This window comes from Bos indicus x Bos taurus, chromosome 5 (assembly GCF_003369695.1).
Source record: "Bos indicus x Bos taurus breed Angus x Brahman F1 hybrid chromosome 5, Bos_hybrid_MaternalHap_v2.0, whole genome shotgun sequence".
NCBI classification, from domain to species: Eukaryota; Metazoa; Chordata; class Mammalia; order Artiodactyla; family Bovidae; genus Bos; species Bos indicus x Bos taurus.
This window is the reverse complement of record NC_040080.1, coordinates 54,308,752-54,325,633: the sequence shown is the minus strand read 5'-3', so window position 1 is coordinate 54,325,633 and position 16,882 is coordinate 54,308,752. Positions and strand designations below refer to the sequence as shown.

Sequence of the window (16,882 nt, the reverse complement as noted above, 5' to 3'; positions counted from 1 at the left end):
CTCAGATTTAGTTCTTTGATGTACAGGTGAAGAGGTATGCTGATCTAAGATTAGGAACTTATCTTACTTTTGGTAGTTTATTGTAAAATTATTGCTTCATTTCAGGCTGAGTACTTTTCAGTAGAATATTAAGTATTCCTAACCATATCGTTGGAGAAGGAAATGGCAACCCACTCCAGTGTTCTTGCCTGGAGAATCCCGGGGACGGGGGAACCTGGTGGGCTGCCATCTATGCGGTTGCACAGTCGGATACAACTGAGGTGACTTAGTAGCAGCAGCAACCATATGGTACTTAAATGTTAAGTGTCCCATTTAATTAATAAAAACGTCTCATAAATTAGGTGCTGGCATATAGGGGATAGCCTAGATAGTCTCAAGAGGTCTTTTGCTTAGAGGGAGGTGTTCCCTCTGAAAATTCAAAAGGAAATTTCCTGGATAATTTTATTTTCCATTTTTAATTGGCAGCTCATTGTCTATTAAGGAGTTCATCACAGAAGGAAATTTCTGCTACCAAATGTTTACAACAGACAAAAGAAGGAATAGATGACATTAAATGACACATCTGTATTCATTTGGCCCTTTCTAACTGGTAAAGTGAAAAATACAAACCATAATCCTTTTAAAAGACAGGACTGGAACACATGAATCACTGTGTTGATTAATTAAATATAAAAGAATAAAAGCAATACTTAGATGTAGTTATAAAGATGAGAAGGCACTTTACAAACGTTACTTGTACAGGAAAGCGACCTTCAACACTCCTAGACAAGAAACATAATTTTCACTGAGTTTGTGACAGCAAAATGAAGATTCTCCCCCATCATTTCCTACTAATCAATCACTAAGTCACTCATCATGCTATGGATGATTCAAAAAAGGGGAAAATGTGGTATCTTTCCACAGTAAGTGAACACACAAATAGGAGGAAGAGTGAAACAAATACAAAAATATTCAGTACTAAAATATCTGGTTTTAAGTTGAAAAGGAGTTCAGAGGTGGGGAATCACTTAATTGAAAGCACAAATCTAGGGATTAGGTGGACAAATCTTGACAGGGATATGGGAGGTTAAAGAGATGAATGAATAAACTGTCAGCTTGTGGCTTAGACTATAGAGAACTCTGATTCTCTATTCCCTTTAAAGGGAAAGGCTTTAACAGTGGAGGTGACAAAATGGTGAAAAAAGTGAAAGTCGCTCAATTGTGTCCGACTCTTTGCAATCCCATGGAGTATACAGTCCACGGAATTTTCCAGGCCAGAATACTGGAGTGGGTAGCCACTCCACTTCCCGACCCAGGAATTGAACTGGGGTCTCCTGCATTGCAGGTGGATTCTTTACCAGCTGAGCTACCAGGGAAGCCCACAAAATGGTATGACAGTATAAAATAAAAATTTTGCAAAGGATACTTTCAGGATATGTTAGTGTTTCAAATATACTCAGAAAAAATATTAGACTAATTCTGCTTTTTTAAAAAAATCAATACTTGATACTACTAAGCAAATAGTATTAATAACAGATGAAATGGACTACCAGAAATTTTACTGACAAGAGTAAGAACAATTATAAGGATGAAAATGAAAGATAATTACTTATGCTATTTTATCCTTCAATAATTAAAAATCATGAATCAACCAGAGGACAGTGTGAAGGCCAGATACACAGCTATCCCTCCTCGTGCCCAGAAGTTTTATTAGATTCTCCCTGTACCCAGGAAGTGTTTTGGGAAGGAAGAAGGGCAAGGAGATATCCTGAGAAGTAAATTACCTTCTGGGTTACTACCCACAAAAGACTATTAAAACAGAATAACTAAGATGTTTTAACTAAAAAGACTAAACTAAGTGGTTTCTGAAAATCACATTAATGAGTGCTTAAGAAAAAGGTGTAATCCATGATAGGAACATTCATGCTCTATTATTTGTACATCTAAGCTGTGATATCTTTATACTCACTTGTCTACAAATAATATTAAAATTTATGAACACAAAAATTTATAAGTCAAAAATAGAGTCAATAATCAAAGGCTGTACTTTGAAGGAGAGAGGAAGTGGCCTGTTTCAAATATAATACTAATAAACCAACTTTATCACACAAACAACAATCTACTATTATACATCATGAAGCTTCGGAGGGGTTAAAAAATCTTACACATTTACATGTCATTCCTTCATTTTTTTCCTTAAAATTATAAACAAATGCAGCAGAAACTACCAATTTATCATACCTGAGGGCCACCCCAGAGGAGAAGTGACATCTTATTTAACTTACAAAGACAAACATTTCTGAAGCATAGGAATTGTGAGATATTTTGTCAGATTTAAAAATAAACCTCGAAATTAAACTCTCAACTGCAAAGAAATAGCATATGGTAGTTTTCAAACAGATATTTAGTTATTTCATCTTCAAGGAATTCAGAATAAAAGGACTTTTCCTTTAACTAACATAAACCTTAACACAAACACCAGTAATACTACCCAGGAAATAATCGCCTTTCATTACTTTGAAGAAAAATTTTGATATACTTTGTAAGTTATTTAACTATATGCTACAAAAGAGGGCAGGTACTCCTTATCAGTTACATTAGTGGACTTTCAAAATAAACCTGAATGGATATGTTTCAAGAATATGGTTATTATTTGTACAATTCACTTCTTACAACCACACAATGGCTACAATGGCTAAAAAGCAAGCTTAAGTTACTGCAGTCATGGATAGGGTAATACGCTTTATGAAGCACTGGTTTTATATTTCATCTGCAAGAGCACGTGAGAGACCAAAGGGCTGAACACCACAGTGGTATTACCAGTACACGATCATATAAAATTTCAGAAAATTCATCATTTTATAACTTTTCACTCTATTACAATCTTTTATTAACACACTATTTCATGGCTTCGACATAACAGAGATCTGCAAAGGTGATCAAAAGAGTTTACTATAATTTTTGGATGGTTCTTATAAAGACATTAAATCCTTATGTTTCACTCACTAGAGGTAAATTCAATACAAGCTGTCTCTTTTATCTCATTCTTAAAGCTCTTATTAGAACTATGAAATAATTAATCTTGATTCAAAATGTTATAAAAAACTAGAGGAAATTTTAGAAGACAAGCAGAAAACTTTATTTCTGTAATTATTTAACCATACATTATAATGAATAGTATACATTCTCCTGATTTCACTTTGTACCTGTAATTATCAGGCATCATTTAACTGCTCCTAAATGCAGATTGATCTTCCAAGCAATGCTCTCTTGGCCTGTCTTAAGAAGGTTCTCAGTCTTCATTCTTCTCTCTTTCCCATAAGGACTAATTTTAAGTAAATCACTTATTTTGTGATCTTAGCTGGGGTGGGGTTCGGGGAGGAACACTGTCTTAACTGTGGATCTTAAAGATGCAAATATACATGAGCAGAAGTATTATGGGAAGAATTTAGCTAACATGGGATATATAGAAGACAGTTGATAAACATTCTATTTCTCTAGTAATAATTTTCAAAAAACAGCATTATTGGCTTAGTGGATATCTAAGGTAATTTAGTATTCCCTTATCTAGCAATTTGGTTATATTCCTAAAAAAATCATTATTTTTTATGTCTTACCCTTCCTCCCATTTTAGTTAAATTGATGACAGCTAGAGCATGACAACTACCAATATTCCGTGTTTTATAGACAAAGTGAATGGCACACTACACGCCTCTATTATTTTAGTCTTGAACTAAGAATTCCTTGGTTTTTGGAAGCCACTTTTCCTTCACCATAAATTTTATCTAATATTTTAAAAGATTACTGGGGAGGAGGAGGAGGAAATGTATTTAGTTCTGACATCTTCTGTAGTTACAGTGAGTACTGCATCTTCTATTTCTTTTGTATCCCCCAAAGTACTAAATGTTGGCTATACTAAACATGTTTAATAAATACTTGTTGATCTGACTTGTTCTTACAGAACGGTACTGTTTTTAATATACAAGAACATCTGTTATTTGGCACTGACTAGGAATGAAATGTTCTGTATTAGTGAGTTTTTAAAATAATAAGCTTAACCCAGTAAATACTTAAACACCATTTTTACCTTCTTTGGGAAGGAGGGGGATAATAAATCTTTCTAAATATGCATTTACTTACCTCTCAAAAATAATAATTTTAACTTTCTTCAGATGATTCTAGGTCATAATTTGAACTACTAGTACTTATATTTTCCTGTACATAAATGTATGTATATGATAGATCTATATATGGAGAACATGAAGAGGGACCATAAAAAGAATGGTGTTCTAACATGAGGCCGAATGACTAGCAATCCTATGATTTACTTGGGAATTCTTTTCTTAAACACATCTGTCAGATGTTTGTTTGGTAATGGCATTTTTTTTATAAAGACATGGTGACAGATAAAGGATTGTATTCATTCCTTCACTCACTCACTAAATACTTAAGAGGGTACTCTTCTAGGGCTGGGATGACTCTAGGGTAGTCAAGCATGGCTGATCCTGTAAAATCCCTTAGTGAAAAGGGCAGTCTACTCTAGGATCATTTTCCTTGTCCTCTACAAAACTCCGTTTCTCCTTTCTTGCTCCTTATCTGAAAGTTGGCCTAATGACATATGAATGAATATGACATCTTTGTTTCAAGAGTTGGTACTGGAGTGTTTTAGCAAAGGTATCTTTCAAAAATGATAAATTCTTCCCAAGCAGAAGATGATAACATGTCTGTACACATTATACTAAGTATAATTCTATCAATTTTATTAAACCCTACATAATGCTTGATTTTGATCAGGGCATAGAAATAATATGAACATTTGCTTTTTCAATAATATAAAAAGATCAAAACTTCAATTGGAGAATCTACCAAATAGTATTTTTGAGGAGTAAATGAATTAATTTATATAAAACACTTAGTATGATCACTTACTATTAACTGAATCAAAATTTCTCAACAGGGCATGGTTCCAACACCTAGTTACAACATTTCTGATTGTCCTAATGAGTGGGGTGCTACAAGCATTTAGTGAAAGGGAATCAGGGATGCTAGCCATTCTACATGACTTTTGCATGTCACAGTAAAATTGAGAAATACTAGGTGGGGCCATTTCAAGATAGGAAATATATTTTTTTCAATCTTTGTTAGTGTTCCATCCCATGTCATAACAGTGAATTACTCTGACACCATCCATATAAAAATTGGCTACTTTGCAAGAATATTATCCTTCCCTATTTTTTCAACTTGACATCCTATAATCTGTCTTGTCAAGTTATTTCTATTTTGATTAGCCTTTATTTCCATACTCTTTCACTTCCCATACTACATTTTTTTTATTTTTATTACTACTGACTTCAGTTTTTAGTCTAATACCAAGTTTTGCTCAAGGTTATCACATTGCAGAACTCCAGATGGCACTATTTACATTGTACTCTGTAAGCCATAGCCCTGGAATTGTGCAGCTTGGCAGCTTTGCCTCTGCCTTACATTTTCCTGTTATCTTATGTTTCTAATACTCAAATTTATTCCTTGTAAAGAGTGACAAAGACTACATGTTACTATATCTTATGTGGTCATGTCTGAACACATATACACTGTACTGCTATTCTATAACTACTTGTTTTTTTATAGATATATGTAATATAATTAAAACACTTATGTAATATTAAAATATTTTAGAGAAATGTACAATCAAAATATATTTATCATTATATATTTTGATAGGTTATATTTTCTATGAGGTTCATTCAAAATTGTATAGTACACTTTTTTTTTCCTCATTCTTTTTTACTTTACAATATTCTATTGGTTTTGCCATACACTGACATGAATATGCCACTGGTGTAAATGCACTCCCCATCCTGAATCCCCCTCCCACCTCCCTCCTCATACCATCCCTCTGGGTCATCCCAGTGCACCAGCCCCAAGCATCCTGTATCATGCATTGAACCTGGACTGGTTCAGGTTCATCGTTTCATCGTTTCACATATGATATTATACATGTTTCAATGCCATCCTCCCAAATCATCCCACCCTCGCCCTCTCCCAGAGTCCAAAAGACTGTTCTATACATCTGTGTCTCTTTTGCTGTCTCGCATACAGGGTTATTGTTAATACCTTTCTAAATTCCATATATATGGGTTAGTATACTGTATTGGTGTTTCTCTTTCTGGCTTACTTCACTCGGAAATAGGCTCCAATTTCATCCACCTCATTAGAACTGATTCAAATGTATTCTTTTTAATGGCTGAGTAATACTCCATTGTGTATATGTACCACAGCCTTTTTTTTGTTTTTACCTCTAATGCTTTATTAAGAATTTCCTCCTTGTTGTCACATTGGTTTTCTAGCATGTCTTCATAGATGTCCATGAGAAAAGCAATTAAGTAGGGAGAGCTGTGACTTGGTTGTAAAGCAAGTAATTGATTTAACAGATTGGGATATTTGAAAAGACCATGACCCTGCAAAATCTCTTTCAAATAATTCCACGCACTTTCATTATGTGGGACTAGTTTGATCATTTCTAGAGTGTACTGGATTTCTCTCTCCAATATAGCATGATCATTGTAGCCCGTACTGTTAGAAATTATGAAATATCTTTGGTTCCAGACAGTTATTTCTCACATCCTCTTTGAGAAGTTGGTCTACATACTGCAACTCATTATCCAAAGTTTAAATTCCTGAATAACCTGTCGGTGTTGCCAGGCATGGTAATTCTTTGCACCCTGAGTAAGAATATCCGCAATAAACTCAAGCTCCTGAGATGGGTCTCTCAGCCATTCCACCAGCACTCACCTATGATGCCAAACTTGATAGTTTTTGGGCCGCTGCTCAATTATTGCCGAGACGTGTAGTTCATTTCCTCATGTAGATCCTTCTGAAGTGACTTTGAGAGAACACTCTGGAAATGCCACACTATGTAACTGGCTGCATTTAACTCAATAGCATCTCTGATTAATTTAAAAGCCTGCTCACTTCTCTCGTCCCGCTGCAGGACAGCCCAGAAATAATCACAGACGTCCTGAAATTTCTCACTATAAATGATCTGGACCACTGGATTGGGGCCATCATTCTGCGACACTGGATCTATATCAGGCCATTCTGCTCTGTCCCTGTACAGGACATAGGTGGGCGAGTCCAGGCTCAGGAACCCATCATCCATAGGGGCTGCCGCCTCTTTCTGCAGCGGCTGGGGAGGCGGTGGAGGAGTATGGGGCTGAGGAGGCGGCGGCAGCAGCTTCCGCTGACCTGGTTCCCCACCCCCTGCGGCCTCCCCGACCCGGTGGTGGCCGCCATCACTGCTCTGCCCAAGCTGAGGAGGCGGCGGAGGCCCCGCCCCCAGGGCCACCACAGCTTTCTTATCCATTCATCTGCTGATGGACATCTAGGTTGCTTCCATGTCCTGGCTATTGTAAACAATAATGGTGCGACGAACACTGGGGTACACGTGTTTCTTTCAATTTTGGTTTCCTCGGTGTGTATGCCCAGCAGTGGGATTGCTGGGTCCTATGCCAGTTCTATTTCCAGTTTTTTAAGGAATCTCCACACTGTTCTTCATAGTGGCTGTACTAGTTTGCATTCCCACCAACAGTGTAAGAGGGTTCCGTTTTCTCCACACCCTCTCCAGCATTTATTGCTTGTAGACTTTTGGATCGCAGCCATTCTGACTGGCGTGAAATGGTATTCATTGTGGTTTTGATTTGCATTTCTCTGATAATGAGTGATGTTGAGCATCTTTTCATGTGTTTGTTAGCCATCTGTATGTCTTCTCTGGAGAAATGTCTGTTTAGTTCTTTGGCGCATTTTTTTATTGGGTCATTTATTTTTCTGGAATTGAGCTGCAGGAGTTGCTTGTATATTTTTGAGATTAATTCTTTGTCAGTTGCTTCCTTGGCTATTATTTTCTCCCATTCTGAAGGCTGTCTTTTCACCTTGCTTATAGTTTCCTTTTTTGTGCAGAAGCTTTTAATTTTAATTAAGTCCAATTTGTTTATTTTTGCTCTTATTTCCAATATTCTGGGAGGTGGGTCATAGAGGATCCTACTGTGATGTATGTCGGAGAGTGTTTTGCCTATGTTCTCCTCTAGGAGTTTATAGTTTCTGGTCTTACGTTTAGATCTTTAATCCATTTTGAGTTTATTTTTGTGTATGGTGTTAGAAAGTGTTCTAATTTCATTCTTTTACAAGTGGTTGACCAGTTTTCCCAGCACCACTTGTTAAGGAGATTGTCTTTTCTCCATTGTATATTCTTGCGTCCTTTGTCAAAGATAAGGTGTACATAGGTGCGTGGATTTATTTCTGGGTTTTTTATTTTGTTCCATTGATTTATATTTCTGTCTTTGTGCCAATACCATACTGTCTTGATGACTGTGGCTTTGTAGTAGAGCCTGAAGTCAGGCAGGTTGATTGCTCCAGTTCCATACTTCTTTCTCAAGATTGCTTTGGCTATTTGAGGTTTTTTGTATTTCCATACAAACTGTGAAATTATTTGTTCTAGCTCTGTGAAAAATACCATTGGTAGCTTGATAGGGATTGCACTGAATCTACAGATTGCTTTGGTAAGTATACTCATTTTCACTATATTGATTCTTCCAATCCACGAACACAGTATATTTCTCCATCTATTAGTGTCCTCTTTGATTTCTTTCATCAGTGTTTTATAGTTTTCTATATATAGGTCTTTTGTTTCTTTAGGTAGATATATTCCTGAGTATTTTACCACTTCATGGGAAATAGATGGGGAAACATTAGAAACAGTGTCAGACTTTATTTTTCTGGGCTCCAAAATCACTGCAGATGGTGACTGCAGCCATGAAATTAAAAGACGCTTACTCCTTGGAAGGAAAGTTATGACCAATCTAGATAGCATATTCAAAAGCAGAGACATTACTTTGCCAACAAAGGTCCGTCTAGTCAAGGCTATGATTTTTCCAGTGGTCATGTACGGATGTGAGAGTTGGATTGTGAAGAAAGCTGAGCGCCGAAGAATTGATGCTTTTGAACTGTGGTGTTGGAGAAGACTCTTGAGGGTCCCTTGGACTGCAAGGAGATCCAACCAGTCCATTCTGAAGGAGATCAGCCCTGGGTGTTCTTTGGAAGGAATGATGCTGAAGCTGAAGCTCCAGTACTTTGGCCACCTCATGCGAAGAGTTGACTCACTGGAAAAGACTCTGATGCTGGGAGGGATTGGGGGCAGGAGGAGAAGGAGACGACAGAGGATGAGATGGCTGGATGGCATCACTGACTCGATGGACGTGAGTCTGAGTGAATTCCGGGAGCTGGTGATGGACAGGGAGGCCTGGCGTGCTGCGATTCACGGGGTCAAAAGAGTCGGACACAACTGAGCGACTGATCTGATCTGATCTGATTTTATTCTTTTCATTGCAATGGTGAATGGAATTGTTTCCTTAATTTCTCTGTTTTCTCATTGTTAGTGTATACGAATGCAAGGGATTTCTGTGTGTTGATTTTATATCCTGCAACTTTACTATATTCATTGATTAGCTCTAGTAATTTTCTGGTGGAGTCTTGAGGGTTTTCTATGTAGAGGATCATGTCATCTGCAAACAGTGAGAGTTTTACTTCTTTTCCAATTTGCATTCCTTTTATTTCTTTTTCTGTTCTGATTGCTGTGGCCAAACCTCCAAAAGTATGTTGAATAGTAAGTGGTGATAGTGGGCACCCTTCTCTGGTTCCTGACTTTAGGGGAAATGCTTTCAGTTTTCACCATTGAGGATAATGGGTTTGCTGTGGGTTTGTCATACATAGCTTTTATTATGTTGAGGTATGTTCCTTCTATTCCTGCTTTCTGGAGGGTTTTTATCATAAATGGATGTTGAATTTTGTCAAAGGCTTTCTCTGCATCTATTGAGATAGTCATATGACTTTTACTTATCAATTTGTTAATGTGGTGTATTACATTGATTGATTTGTGGATATTGAAGAATTCTTGCATCCCTGGGATAAAGCCCACTTGGGCATGATGTATGATCTGTTTAATGTGTTGGATTCTGATTGCTTGATTGCTAGAATTTTGTAAAGGATTTTTGCATCTGTGTTCATCAGTGATATTGGCCTGTAGTTTTCTTTTTTTGTGGCATCTTTGTCAGGTTTTGGCATTAGGGTGATGGTGGCCTCATAGAATGAGTTTGGAAGTTTACCTTCCTCTGCAATTTTCTGGAAGAGTTTGAGTAGGATAGGTGTTAGCTCTTCTCTCAATTTTTGGTAGAATTCAGCTGTGAAGCCGTGTGTACCTGGGGTTTTGTTTGCTGGAAGATTTCTGATTACAATTTCAATTTCCGTGCTTGTGATGGGTCTGTTAAGATTTTCTACTTCTTCGTGATTCAGTTTTGGAAAGTTATACCTTTCTAAGAATTTTGTCCATTTCTTCCAAGTTGCCCACTTTATTGGCATATACTTGCTGATAGTAGTCTCTTATGATCCTTTGTATTTCTGTGTTGTCTGTTGTGATCTCTCCATTTTCATTTCTACTTTTATTGATTTTATTTTTCTCCCTTTGTTTCTTGATGAGTCTGGCTAATGGTTTGTCAATTTTATTTATCTTCTCAAAGAACCAGCTTTTGGCTTTGTTGATTTTTGCTATAGTCTCTTTTGTTTCTTTTGCATTTATTTCTGCCCTAATTTTCAGAGAAGGCGATGGCACCCCACTCCAGTACTCTTGCCTGGAGAATCCCAGGGATGGGAGAATCTGGTGGGCTGCCGTCTATGGGGTTGCACAGAGTCAGACACAACTGAAGTGACACAGCAGCAGCAGCAGCAGCTGCTGCCCTAATTTTTAAGATTTCTTTCCTTCTACTAACCCTGGGGTTCTTCATTTCTTCCTTTTCTAGTTGTTTTAGGAGTAGAGTTAGGTTATTTGACTTTTTTCTTGTTTCTCCAGGTATGCCTGTATTGCTATGAACCTTCCCCTTAGCACTGCTTCTACAGTATCCCGCAGGTTTTGGGTTGTTGTGCTTTCATTTTCATTCTTTTCTATGCATATTTTGATTTCTTTTTTGATTTCTTCTGTGATTTGTTGGTTATTCAGCAGCGTGTTGTTTAGCGTCCATATGTTGGAATTTTTAATAGTTTTTCTCCTGTAATTGAGATCTAATCTTACTGCATTGTGGTCAGAAAAGATGCTTGGAATGGTTTCAATTTTTTGAATTTACCAAGGGTGGATTTATGGCCCAGGATGTGATCTATTCTGGAGAAGCTTCCATGTGTGCTTGAGAAAAGGTGAAATTCGTTGTTTTGGGGTGAAATGTCCTATAGATATCAATTAGGTCTAACTGGTCTATGTATCATTTAAAGTTTGTGTTTCCTTGTTACTTTTCTGTTTAGTTGATCTATCCATAGGTGTGAGTGGGGTATTAAAGTCTCCCACTATTATTGAGTTATTGTTAATTTCCCCTTTCATACTTGTTAGCATTTGTCTTACATATTGTGGTGCTCCTCTGTTGGGTGCATATATAATTGTTGTATCTTCTTCTTGGATTGATCCTTTGATCATTATGTAGTGTCCTTCGTCTCTTTTCACACTCTTTGTTTTAAAGTGTATTTTGCCTGATATGAGTATTGCTACCCCTGCTTTCTTTTGGTCTCTGTTTGCATGGAATATCTTTTTCCAGCCCTTCACTTTCAGTTCGTATGTTTCCCTTGTTTTGAGGTGGGTCTCTTGTAGACAACATATACAGGGGTCTTCTTTTTGTACCCATTCAGCCAGTCTTTGTCTTTTGGTTGGGGCATTCAACCCATTTACATTTAAGGTAATTATTGATAAGTATGATCCCACTGCCATTTATTTTATTGTTTTGGGTTCGAGTTTATACACCCTTTCTGTGTTTCCTGTCTAGAGAAGATCCTTTAGCATTTGTTGGAGAGCTGGTTTGGTGGTGCTGAATTCTCTCAGCTTTTGCTTGTCTGTAAAGCTTTTGATTCCTCCTTCATATTTGAGTGAGATCCTTGCAGGGTACAGTAATCTGGGCTGTAGGTTATTTTCTTTCATCACTTTAAGTATGTCCTGCCATTCCCTCCTGGCCTGAAGAGTTTCTGTTGAAAGATCAGCTGTTATCCTTATGGGAATCCCCTTGTGTGTTATTTATTGTTTTTCCCTTGCTGCTTTTAATATTTGTTCTTTGTATTTGATCTTTGTTAATTTGACTAATATGTGTCTTGGGGTGATTCACCTTGGGTTTATCCTGTTTGGGACTCTCTGGGCTTCTTGGACTTGGGTGATTATTTCCTTCTCCATTTTAGGGAAGTTTTCAACTATTATCTCCTCAAGTATTTTCTCATGGTCTTTCTTTTGTCTTCTTCTTCTGGGACTCCTGATTCGAATGTGGGGGCATTTAACATTGTCCCAGAGGTCTCTGAGATTGTCCTCATGTCTTTTAATTCGTTTTTCTTTTTTCCTCTCTGTTTCATTTATTTCTACCATTGTATCTTCTACCTCACTTATCCTATCTTCTGCCTCAATTATTCTACTGTTGGTTCCCTCCAGTGTTTTTGATCTCATTTATTGCATTATTCATTATATATTGACTCTTTTTTATTTCTTCTACGTCCTTGTTAAACCTTTCTTGCATCGTCTCAATCCTTGTCTCCAGGCTTTTTATCTGTAACTCCATTTTGTTTTCAAGATTTTGGATCATTTTCACTATCATTATTCAGAATTCTTTATCAGGTAGATTCCCTATCTCTTCCTCTTTTGTTTGGTTTGGTGGGCATTTATCCTGTTCCTTTACCTGCTGGGTATTTCTCTGCCCCTTCATCTTGCTTATATTGCTGTGTTTGGGGTGGCCTTTCCGTCTTCTGGCAGTTTGTGGAGTTCTCTTTATTGTGCAGTTTCCTGGCTGTGGGTGGCGTTGGATAGGTGGCTTGTCAAGGTTTCCTGGTTAGGGACGCTTGTGTCGGGTGTTCTGGTGGGTGGAGCTGGATTTTTTCTCTCTGGAGTGCAATGAAGTGTCCAGTAATAAGTTATGAAATGTCAGTGGGTTTTGAGTGACTTTGGCAGCCTGTAAATTGAAGCTCAGGGCTATGTTCCTGTGTTGCTGGAGAACTTGCGTGGTATGTCTTGCTCTGGAGCTTGCTGGCCCTTGGGTGGAGCTTGGTTTCAGTGTAGGTATGGAGACTTTTGGATGAGCTCTTGTCCATTAATGTTCCCTGGAGTCAGGAGTTCTCTGGTGTTCTCAGGATTTGGACTTAAGCCTCCTGCTTCTGGTTTTCATTCTTACAGTAGCCTCAAGACTTCTCCAAGTCGCCTGTCACTTCCAAGGCGGTTCCATCTGTTTTAGCTTCTTCTGTTTGCTGGTCTCTTCAGTGTCTAATTTCCGCCCTCATACAAGGGGGTGGTGGTAGACACTTTTTTAGGCTCACTTGTTCAGTCATGCTGTGGGGAGGGAGGAACACTGCAAACAAATAACACTGGCATCTGTGGGGAGTGGTCCCAGTGTCTCGGCTACACTGGGTTTGCCCCCGCTCACGGTATGTGTGTTTTCCTGTCTACACTGCTTAGGCTCTAGGTTACTCTGCTGAGAACTGTCTGAGGCCGGCCCTGGGTTGTATGCACTTTCCAGGTCTAAGCCACTCAGGTTCAGGTACTCAGGTAGTCCACAAAGGCACAGACTTGGTTGGGCCTGCGTTTTGTGCTGTTCCCAGGTCTGACCAGCTCAGGTGACCAGGTGTTTGGCTAGTGCAGTTTCTGTGACTTATGGCTTCCCACGTCCCTGCCACTCAGTTTTCTGGGTATACAACCAGCGCACCTTCTCAGGTGGATGTTGACCGTTCAGAATCCCAAGAAGTCTTGGTTAGCAAGGAAGCCTGCTTGCAGTTTGGTAGATGATGCCTCTCTGGGGCATGACTGATCCCTTCTGGCTCTGGCTGCCCTCACCTGCTTGTCTCCAGTGGGGGATGGGTCTGTCCACAGCCAGCTAGCTCTAATCAGTCCTTTGTTTGGTGAGCAGGCCTGGCAGTGTTTTACGTTAGGGCTTTTCGCGGGGTGGGTATCCTGCAGTCTGGTTTGCTATCTCTAGTTAGTTCCATCAGATAGCCCTCGGGGCAATTCAGGCGGGGTCCTTACTCTAAGCAATGCAGCCCGTGCCTCCCTGCCCAGCCCCCACTTGCTAGTGGTGGATACAGGCATCTGCGCTGCTTCTCTGCTGGGAGTTACTGTTGGGCACTTAATGTGTGGGTTTTAATTATTTATTTATTTTTCCTCCCGGTTATGTTGCCCTCTGAGGTTCCAAGGCTTGCCACAGACTCACCAGTGAGAATGTTTCTTGGTGTTTGGAAACTTCTCTCTTTTTTAAGACTCCCTTCCCGGGACGGATCTCCATCCCTACCTCTTTTGTCTCTCTTTTTACCTTTTATATTTTTTCCTACCTCCTTTTGAAGACAATGGGCTGCTTTTCTGGGTGCCTGATGTCCTCTGCCTGCATTCAGAAGTTGTTTTGTGGAATTTAATCAGCGTTCAAATGTTCTTTTGATGAATTTGTGGGGGAGAAAGTGGTCTCCCCGTCCTATTCCTCTGCCATCTTAGGACTGCCCCCCAAAATTGTATAGTACACTTTAGAAAATGTTTAAAAAAGGTAATATTGGGACAGATAAAGAACTTTTAAATGAGAACTCAATTTTCTTAAGAACTTGCAGATATTACAGAATATTAAAACTAGATGAAATCTGAAATAAAAAGTCATATTACAGAATGCACATTAGTAAGAAGTATCTAAAATATTATTAGATACAAATACTATCTTCTCACAGGATGAATTTGAAAATTGCCACTGAGAAGGGTGAATGAATTAAGAGTGCAGGTAGTACAGTCAGACTGCCTGATACTCGAGTTCCTCTCCTTAACAGCTATGTCCCTTTCCACAAATTATTAGCCTCTCTATGCCCTGTATCCTCATCTTATAAATGGAAGGTAAAAATATAACCTATCTCAGATGTGTTGTAAAAATTAAATAAACTTACATAGGTAAGGCACTCAGTGTTGGTTAGTATGCAGTAAAGTACTCCATAAAATATTTAGTAATATTATTTTTATTATAATTCATTTACAGGAAATAAAACACCTGTGTGAGTCTTAGAGAAGCTTAAAATGGTTCTGAAATGATTATTCACAGGTTTAAAAATATATCGGTGATTACCAAGAACCTAGCACAGTGCCTGGCACATAGTAGATACTTGACATTGGCTGTCTGGATGAATTAGTCTACATATTCATTTATTCGCTATACATTCAGTCTCTGTATCAAGAGACAAACAAGTGCCAACTTTTAATGGATAGATTGAGACATTAGTACAAGTGAGACCATCTTCATTCTGAATCAGAATTTGGGAATTTTCAATAAAATAGGTTAAGTTTTATGAACCTCTTGAAAGGATAGAGTGTTTTGAAATGGTGTCCCTAAGGCCACAAATCTCTTAGCTGATTATAATATTGTGTCTCCTTGAAAAGGTCAAAGTCAAACATCTGAAGATATGCACAGATCAACAGTGTATGAAAAAGCATTTTTTTTTTTTTTTGAGTTGCAGAAAGAAACATTCTTTCTGCTCTTTATAGTACAAAACGTTAAGAATCCATCTTGTAGCACTGTTTCATATTGTTGGATTACATAATAAAGCTTAGTATTTAAAAAATTTTATTCACCATTTAAATAGTTTTAAAATAGTTCAGGAGCACTTAGCACATTCACAATGTTGTGCAACCACCACCACTATCTAGTTCTAGAACATTTTCATAATCCCAAAAGGAAACACTGGACTCATTAAGCAGTCATTCCTATGTCTGGTCCTCCAACTTCCTGGCAGCCACTAATCTGTTTTGTCTAATGATCTGCTGCTTCTGGAGAATTTACCTAATGGAAACACAGAGTATTTTATCTCTGGCTACTTTCACTTAACATAGTGTTTTCAAGTTTCATCTATGGTGTAGCATGTATCTATATTCATTTTTGTTTACAGGTGAATAGTATTTCAATGTGTGGATATCTGTGCTTAGTCGCTCAGTCATGTCCAACTCTTTGTGACCTCATGGACTGTAGCCTGACAGACTCCTCTGGCCATGGGGATTCTCCAGACAAGAATATTGGAGCAGGTTGCCATACTCTCCTCCATGGGATCTTCCCAACCCAGGGGATCGAACCCAAGTCTCTTGCATTATAGGCAGATTCTTTACCATCTGAGCCATCAGGGAAGCCCATGTATGGATATACATTTATTTGTCCATTCATTTACTGATGGACATCTGGGTTGCCTCACCTTTTAGCTATTGTGAATAGTGCTGCTAGGAACATTCCTTTGTAAGTTTTCATTTGAATAAACACCTGTTTTTAATTCTCTTGGGTCTATACCAAGGATTGGAAATGCTGGGTTACATGTTTAACATTTTGAGGAACTGCCAAACTCTATTCCATGATGGCTACACCATTTTACATTCCTACCAGCAAAGTATGAGGGTTTCAGGGTTTCAGTTTCTTCACATTCTTGTCAACACTTGCTTTTTCCTTTGTGTTTATAGTTATCTTAGTGCTCAGTGGTACTTTATTTTGATTTTCATTTCCCTAATGACATTCAGCATCTCTTCATGTGCTTGTCAGCAATTTATATATCTTCTCAGAAGAATCATCTATTCATGTATTTTGCATATATTTTTTTCTAAATTGGGTTGTTTGTCTCTTTATAATTGAATTAGAAGAGTTTCTTGTATATCTTGGATGACACTTTTATTAGATATATAATTTGCAAATACATTTTCCCATTCAGTGGAATATCTTTTCACTCCCTTGACAGGGTCCTCTGGTATTCAAAAGTTATAAATTCTGATGAAGCCCAATTTATTTATTTTTAATAGATGTGTTTTTTTTTTGTCATATTTAAGAAACTATTACCAAATCCAAGATCC

General features: G+C 38.0%; 1 protein-coding gene and 1 pseudogene across 1 annotated transcript in view; both read right to left on the bottom strand.

The window, feature by feature from the left end:
* Nucleotides 1–16,882, bottom strand: part of NUP37 (nucleoporin 37) — a 52,065-nt gene that overhangs the window by 15,533 nt on the left and 19,650 nt on the right. The gene's annotated exons all lie outside the window — the stretch shown is intronic.
* On the bottom strand, nucleotides 1,901–7,372 carry LOC113892968 (annotated as a pseudogene).